Raw genomic sequence first — 9,447 nt, forward strand, 5'->3', positions numbered from 1 at the left:
TTGTGGATGGCGTTAATGAAGACTGTTTATAACTTCGTCACGACAAACAGTGTCTCTAAAGTTACCACAAGCGTCGGGAAGTAGTAAGAAGAAATTGAAATATACATCGGATAGGTCTAGCTCAGTAGTTTTCAAACTTTTTCGTTCTGCGGCTCCTGTGACTAAATACGATAAAATTTGTGGCTCCCCGGACTAAATACTGTACGATACCACATGTGGCTTCCCGTACCAATTACGATGACATCTGTGGATCCCCGGACTAATTACAGAATATCTGTGTCTCTGTCTACATCATCTGAAGAAAAAAACAAAACATCACTCCAATAAACATATTGGATGTGAGATTATAACATCTCCAGTAATTAAAAGTACTGTTAAGATGCGGTGCATGCACACAAAAGAACACTCAAAAAGTGAATTGAAAACTCAGTGGTACGGGTGTGGTTGTGTTTTTGCCGTCAAGTGAGGTATGAGTGGTTAAGACATTATGGAAAAAAAAAAAACTGAAGAGATAATCTTCCAAGCCGAGCCGATTATGCTTTTTCAGTTTGATCAATGATATGAAAAAAGTTTTACAGAGAAAGATAGACAAGACAGACAGAATCACGTAGGTAACCAGTTTACTGATGCCAGGGTTGCGTCGAATCCATACGACAAACTCCGTCAAGCTCGTCTTTACGAAACTGTTAATGGCAAACGAGTCATTTCTTCGTTTGAATTGATTCTGCATTGCCTCTAGGTATATTCTGCCTGCTGACAGGAAAATATTCCTCACTAATATTGTCTCCGGAAAATTACTCTAAAAATCCATCACCAGGTGACTAGATGTTACGTACTAGTCACGATTACCCCAAAGCCGCCCTGAAAATGCACATGACCCCCCCGTCTGGGAACCACTGGTCTAGCTTGGCAGCACAATCAGTAGTCTCTTCGGTGGTTAGAACACCAGAGACGGAGTGACGGCCTTGCATAGGTAATTAGAGGTTTTTTCTATCACGTATATCCATCAAGGGGAACAGGGTAGTCGTCTACCCTTAACCCCTTCAATTCGGCAACGTCTTTTAATTTTTTTCTTTGTACTTTCAGACGAGTTTGGAAGCCTACGAAAGCCCCTCGTAAGGAACGGGTTGATGAGGCCTGTGACTAACTCCTCCAGTTTGAAAAGCCTCTTCTGAATTTAAGTAAATCGTCAGAAGGCACCATAACAAGAATAAAATGAAAATTACGTCCTCGGGTTGAAGGGATTAAATCTAAATACCACATCAGCCTAACCTCTGTCCCCTTCATTTCGAGGGATATAATACTGGAATAGCCATTGTTGTGATTTTTTCTGCCACAGACGATTTGATATAGCTTAGAGGAGACTGAGTATTCGCTAATCGCATAAGTACGATGATGTCTTCTCCACTGTAATCATGCGGCCGCCAGACGATTTTATTCAGCATTGGGGAGAGCTGTTGTAGTGAAGACAGTAGAGAAGCACCACGTTTCAATGCTGGTACTGGTGTTAATTTTACTTCTGCTTGCACCAGACACTTTTAGTAATCTTAGAACAGACGCCTAGCAGTGAACGAGCTGACGAAAGTTGTCCCTACCACCTCCAGTCTCTCCAGTGCTGGATATAATCGTCCGGTGGCAAATACGTCAGCGGAGTCTGGTGACATCTCTTATCTAGTTTATTATTGCCACCGTTGGATGGTTTCAGATACAGCACAAGAGAATTTTCGAATTGGAGAGGTTATATATAACTTTTTAAAAATAACCTTCAGTACAAGATATGTTTTCTAATTTGAATAAAATCATCAGGAGGAGGCAAGAAAAATGTATGATATGTACTGAAACTGACGTCGTACGGCGAGTCATCAAGGGGGGTACGAAGGAGTTGTGGAAGGAGCAGCAACCCCTTCTATTACAAGGCCCGTTTTAGTTGTGTTCCCCCTATTAAGAGAGTATTATCAGTTCTTGGGAGAACTCAGGTACTGAATCGGTAAATGAAGGCTCTATCTGACCACTCTAGTTCGATATCTTTCCAGTGCTCAATAAAAATGTATAGAGACAACAATTATAACATGAAAAATATCAGTGCGTCGTCGGAGTAAAGGTGTTAAATCCTTAAATCTCATGATTATCCAAATAATTTTTCTAAGGTCAGAGGAGAGTTTCTGATGTGAAGGTGTTGGCTATAGTCAAAGTTAACATCTTCACACTGTAGATCCTTCCATAGTTGAGTCAAATCGAGGAAAAATTGAGAATATACGGTGTTGGATAAGGTTAGCGTCTACAGTAGAGTCAGATGCCATTAGTAATTAGTTATGCCTGCAGCCCGAGACCCTGATATGTATTTTGATCCTGCCACCGCCATGAGGCAATGTCAGTTTAGTGACACACTTTTCCAACTGGAGAAGTGAGATATAGCCTTCATTAACCCCTTCACTATGACAGGTTTTTCCCAAGCTGAATAAGATCGCCTGGAGGCAGTAAGAATAAACTAACGCATCACTGTTTGGTCATTGTTGTACACGTAGCAAAAGACACTAACACGTTAACCATTTACTGTGATATAATGTAAAGCTGCATTAGTGTCATCGTTGTTACATGCAGTAAATGCAGTAAGTGTGAGACTTTCGTATGGTATATGGGCAAAAATCAAATAATAAGAACTTTGGAAATTGTATTCTTAAAGAAGGTGAATGGAATGCATAGAGTAGATGAGGTATGAAATAATGTGATTCGCGAAAGATGTACTGTAGGGTAGGAAGTTACTTGAAAATAGAGTACCTGTATAAAAGAGACTGTGCTAAGATGGTATGGTCAAATGGAAAGAAGAAAGGTGGATGGGATGGTGAAACACGCAAAGGTGCATGAATCTGAAGGTGAACGAAGGCTTTGTAGGCCACCAAGAGGGATGGTATACATGAATATGTAAAAAAGTGGGTTACGGACGTGGATGAGGTTAAGGAATTGACAGAGATAGAATGTGCTGGATGAATTATATCCAGAAGAGCACAGGGCAAGGGTTTGCAAACCCTTTACTAACTTTATAGTCCATGAATTTTCTCCTTTATGTGAAGCGCATCAGTAAAGAAAATGTGTAGTTGGTTTGGCTTATGAGACGGAGGTACTGTAGCATTCCGGGAGCTTAATTAGAGTGTCATTGAGGATTTGGTTCATTTCACCAGGTATACTGCTGGGAGCTTTTTCCCTTGTGTGCATCCTTTTTCCACCCCCTTTTTTTTAACCCTGCCTCTCTTCATCCTTTGGTGGGTAGAACGGTCATGAAGACGATGATGATGATGGCAATATATATATATATATATATATATATATATATATATATATATATATATATATATATATATATATATATATATATATATATATATATTATATTATATATATATATATATATATATATATATATATATATATATATAAATATATATATATAAATATATATATATATATATATATATATATATATATATATATATATATATATATATATATATATATATATATATATATATATATATATATATATATATTATATTAATGAAAATAACATCTTGCACCTAATCTGCAAATATCGTATTTTAGTATTTTCTGAAACTTGGATTTTAAATCTAAGACATGGATTGTTCTTGAACAGTTTATATGATACCTTAGAGGCAAAACTGTGTCTGTCGAATACCTTAGCAGCTTTCTGGAGGTCGTAGTTTTGTATACTTCAGAGGCTTAGCTGTGGTTCACGGGGGTCCAACAGAAGAGTCAGAGAACTGTTATGAAGTGAGTGGACTGAGGATATAGTGCTGTGCCGCGGCCTACAGGGATGCAGGAATGGCTCTTGTAGGGTACTGAGGTTTGATAATTAATCCCACCTTTCTCAAAGATAGCAATCGGGCTGATGCTCACGCAATGGTCGGGATTCATCTGTGCACTTACCTGGCTAACGTCATTTTGTTTTTCTTCTGGCTTCCAAACAGATGATCTGATACAGTGTAAGGGGGACATGTTGTAGTGACGGGCTAATAAAAGGCTGCCTTATATTAAATTTTAATCACAATTCACCCTGCAAAATGCTTCCTAAGCTCCGTAAAATCGCCTGGTGTCAGAAGCTGGATATACCGGAACATATACATCATCGTAGTGAAGTAGTTAAATGAGACAATGACCTTAGCGTTGTGTTAATGCCGTTCTTGCATGGATAGTGTGTATTCAAAAGCAGATCATCACAACAAAATCTGAGTAGCTCGTATATTTTGAGTTTGTCGGACTGTACGTGGCCTAATGAACTAAGATATTCATGTTCACAAATCTTTATGCCGCTGTTGTAAGTGACTAAGTGTAATGGTTCTATAGTATCTGTGGAACTCATTTGGGAGGCAGAACTGATCAGCGTTAACCCTTTGACGAAAACAGAAATCTGAACTGTTTGATTATTTCCCTAGCCAGACGATTTTTCTCAGTCCAGAAGTAGCCCCTTCTGTGATAGGGTTAAACTGTCCTTCACAATCAGCGGTTTGTAGGTCACTCCGGCTATGAAGCGCGAATGTATGATGAGGAAAACATTAAGGACCACACCGATTTTTTTTTTTTTTTTTTTTTTCACAACAGGAACCTGAAAAATTAATCACTCCGGTGCCAGCCTTATGTCTTAGTTCATATTAGCCTATAGTGCTATTCAGAGATCGCAGTGCCAGCAAAAAGTAGCCTACCTCCAAGAAACAAAGAAACTAATATTTGACATGGAATCTGATGAGAGAGAGAGAGAGAGAGAGAGAGAGAGAGAGAGAGAGCATATGGCGTAGACATATTGATGGTAGTGTTGTGTAGTGTAGTGGCGGCGGTCCCGCCGTCCTCACTGAGTGCGTGACTGAAGCCTCTCCTCCACCACGCACCTCACACTTTAACACTAACACAATCCTGGATTGTGTAGCACCAACACATTATCTAGACAGGCATGCCATCGTCATTTCTTTCAAATTCAGCAAATTACCAGAGTACTTTATTTTTCATGTAAAAATGAAGGACCCAAAGGCTGGAAACCTACAAAAAGTTGTTTTCCAGAAAAAAGGCGAACAAAAAGAGCCAGACTTAATTTCCGACTATGTCATGATGCCAGCGAACCAATGTCAATATAAATGACGGCAGGGGCATTAGGCAGCACCGCAGTCTCAGCAGTACACTACAGTTGCATAGTACACCAAAAGGTGTAACAAAGAAAGATTTTCATTTTTTTTTTTTTCTGCACAGGAGGAATCAAAGTCTAGAACCCAGCAGTGTTGTTCCTTCCAGGGAAAAAAAACATGAACAATAGGGAGCCAAATTCAAGATCCGTTCAAATCGAGATGCCTCTCCTCACTGCGTTTAATAGTTTGGTCACAGACAGAGGAAGTAAAGACTAAGCAGGACAGTTCCAGAGCTGACCTGTTGCATAAGTGAATGGCTGAGAGTATCTGTTAACTCTTGCATTAGAGAGTTGGACAAAAACGGCGAGAGTGCGCTGCTAGACGGTTGCTACGCGCCAGACGCAGTGGAGAGATGCATGCTGACACTAGAAGAACAGTGAGCATTGAAGTACAGTCAGTGTGAAGCTTAAGTCTTAAAAAAAAGAATATCGTGATAATAATAACAGATTCGTAGTTTACAGGGTGTCAGTAAAAGGTACGTACGATTTTAACCTTGTATTATTCGAGCACATTACAGATACAGCTGCAAAACGTTAATTAATCTGAAATATCAAGTGTACAAGTTTAGATATGCTGGTACACATTGATATTAAAGATTTTCAACATGAGCTTTGCGGATGTCTGGAACAATATCAAATATATACGTATTTCCTGTCAAAATTCTCAGATCATCTTGGCCAGTTTCTACAAATATCCTCGGTTACCTTTATCTTCAGATCTCGTTAATGTCGTCGCCATTGGAGGGACGTGGTCAAAAAGCAGTTAAGGAAAACAAATAAAAATTCTAATATTTACCATACATATTTAATCTTTCACTCCGATGACGTACTTTTAGTTTCTTCTTGCTGCCACCAGACGATTGTTTTTAAAGATTATGAGATGATCCAAGAGATCCTTCCTAAGCTGAGTAAACATAGTTTGGCGATGACAAGAATATAGTAAATATACGGTACGTCACCGGACTGAAGTTGTTAAAACGGGTAATATCTTATACAGACACCTTTACCGAGATCAGAGTAATGGTAGATATTATGGGTTTATATAATGCACAAGAAGTATAATTCAGTTAGAAGAGGGACGAAAGACTACGGTAACGAAATATAATTGTGTAATATGAGTAACGGCAAAAACAAGAAACAGAATGAGAAGATTGTGAGAGGCGTCAAACTCCTGCCATTTTCTCTGATGATTATTATAGTTTTCAAAGCACAGTAGGCCCAAGGTACAAGTTCTATGGTACAGCGCTTGTGGCAGGTGATGCTTAGTTGTTCTGTACCTGTTGATAAATGTACACACTGTTTTTTTCTTTATCTCTCATCACTCTTGCCCTCGCCCTGCCTTAGTTTCTTCAGATTTTCATCCACTCTTTCCCTCTTCCTGCCTCTGTTTTACTGTCTCTCATCCACTCTCTCTCTCCCTGCCTCTGTTTTTCTCACTCTTTTTCTCTCTCTCCCTCTATTTTTCTGTCTCATCCGCTCTTTTTCTCTCCATGCCTTATTTTCTGTCTCTCATCCACTCTTACTCTCTCCCTGCCTCTGTTTTTCTGTCTGTCACTCACTCTTTCTCTCTCCCCCCCCCTCCTCCATTTTTAAAAATCTCTCATACACTCTTTCTCACTGCCTCTGTTTTTCTATCATCCACTTTATCTCTTTTTATGTCTCATGTCCTCTTTGTCTCTTTTCCTCTCTTCTCCTTCCTCTCGCTTCTGCCTTTTTTTTTTCTTCCACTACCTCCTCACTTCCTCTCTCTCCCATCCTCTGTTCCCTACCATGTTCTCTCTCCCTGTCCTCTCCCCCCTCTCTCTTGCTGTCTACCTACCTACCTGTCTGTCTATCTATCTATACCCTATATATATATATGTCAGTCAGTCAGTCTGTCTGTCTGTGTGTTCCTCTCTCTCTCTCTCTCTCTCTCTCTCTCTAATCTGTCTGTCTGTCTGCTTGTCTGTCTGTCTGTATACTACCTACCTACCTGTCTACCTACCTACCTATCTAACTATCTGTTTGTCTGTCTATCTATTTATATTTACCTACCTATGTCTGTCTATATACCTTCATATTTATTCCTTGTCGTGGGAGGTGAAGAACTGACGGATCAGCGCAGCCACGGCAAGAGAAAAAACCAGTTGCTGTCCCCCCCCCCATCTCTCACTCTCTCTCTCTGTCTTACCATCCATTCACTCCCCATCTATCTCCCTCCTCCTCCTCCCGCACACACATCATCCCCCCACTCTCCCTCAGACTGCTCTTCATGCCCCTCCCCATCACACACATTGATGCACTCATTACTCGCTGAAGAACACAAAATCACAATTACGAGATCTACGATGGTCTTGGTTCAGTTTCTATCACAGCGCGTCTGGGATTCTTGGCTACGTGGAGTTTGCTAATGGTTTATGGTACAGAGTTGTATTAGTCAGGGAGGATTTGTTACCCTTTCTTCGTGTATGGAGAAAATTAATAAGTGTATAAATTCCACAGTCATTAAGGATACCTGGTGTACTGTAAGTCTGGGACCATAGTTTATGCTTTCATCATACTTACATCCAATTTTATATCCATACCTGCAACTTAGGTATCGCGCCTGTTTGTTAAGGCTAATTTGTCGATGCTATGGACAAAAGCATATTGCCAGATTTTGTATATATTTTTTTATTTATTTTTATTTTTTATCCGAGAATAATCCTGCCATGATTAGAGCTCCACTCAGTCAACCAATTTCCATAAATGGACGCACACATATTTTAAATCATATCAACACTACCACCGTTTCGTTTACACCTGTGGGACATCCTAGCCCCCAGGGTGTTAAGTTTCTGTCTACTGGTTCTCTTATCCTGGAGATTTTGTGTCACCTCACCACCTACCTAAATCTCCACTAACTTAGGAAATTAAGTTCAAAATCAGGGGTGCCGCTTGCTTAACTTTTGCCAGGCTTAGCCGAGTTAGAGGACGTAGGAGTACCATCGCTTTTCTTGCAAATTCCAGTCAACTTCTCTTCCCTGCCAGATTAGGTCTCCTCACAGGCTTTGCGTGCGTGCGTGCGTGCGTGCGTGCGTGCGTGCGTGCGTGCGTGTGCGTGTGTGTGTGTGTGTGTGTGTGTGTGTGTGAGAGAGAGAGAGAGTGACCCATAATGCCGAGGTGGTGTCGTGCCGTATTTGTGCCAACCCGGTGCTGGAAACAAACACATTCCTCACTTGTTTACGGTGCCGCCTGTCCCACCTCGCCTTCCACTTTCCTCGTCTTCTGATTGCTCTCTCTCTCTCTCTCTCTCTCTCTCCACCCCTAAACCCTCACTTCTGCACTTCCTCCTTTCTCACCTCACACCCTTTCTCCACTCCCCTTACTCTCCCTTCACTCCACCACATCCTCCCTCCTCTAACCACATCCGCGCTCCACTCCCTACACCTTCCCTCCATTCCCCACACCCTCCCTCCTCTCTCCACACCCACCCTCCACTTCACGACATCCTCCCTCCTCCCTGTCTCTGTCTGTCTGTCTCTCCAAGCTACTAAATCACCCCCAGCCATTTTTTCCGCATTCCTTTTTGTGTTTCATGTATGTGCAGTTTCATGTTGCTACGCTTCATTTCCTTCCTGTCACGGTTCTTCCCGCCTCTATCTGGCTCTCTCGCTCTTCCTTTTTCCTGTTAGTTTGTCGCTGCTGTTTCTCTGTTTTCTATATATTTCTTCCTATTTCCCTCCTTCTCATTTTCCTCGTCTGAAAGCCTCACTTGTCAGCTTTCTGTTTCCCTATTTATTTTTTCTCTTTTCCAGCCTTTCTTTCACTTTTTATTTCTTCTCTTTTCGTCCCTGTTTTCCTCTTCATTTCTTCTCTCTTTCATTCTTCCTCCTCGATTGCTGTGATTGTTCTTCATGCCAAGGCATCTGATACTGTTACCCCTCGGCCTTTTTATTTGCATCTTCTTGTTCACCTGTTTAACTATTTTTCTCTTTTCCCTTCTTTCTTCTCCATTACCAGTCTGGTGCACGTCTCAAAGCTTTAGATCAATGTTTTCTCGGCCTTGCTTCCGCCTCTGTCAGTTTCGTCCGCCGTGTGTCTTTCCTTGAGGATCTCCGCCTCCCTTCTCCTCATCCTGGTTCAGAGTTTTTCTTCCATTCAGCAGATTTGAAAACCTCGCTAATCATTCATTGTGGCTCAGCTGTATTCATACTTAATGATAAATGTAAACTGTGGATCATTTAACAAAATTTATTAGCCTTGCGAGCGAAGTCTGTCGAATCCTTAATATTCGTATG

The sequence above is a fragment of the Coenobita brevimanus genome, chromosome 55 (assembly GCF_032717465.1).
Source record: "Coenobita brevimanus isolate Jiangsu-jjx chromosome 55, ASM3271746v2, whole genome shotgun sequence".
NCBI classification, from domain to species: domain Eukaryota; kingdom Metazoa; phylum Arthropoda; class Malacostraca; order Decapoda; family Coenobitidae; genus Coenobita; species Coenobita brevimanus.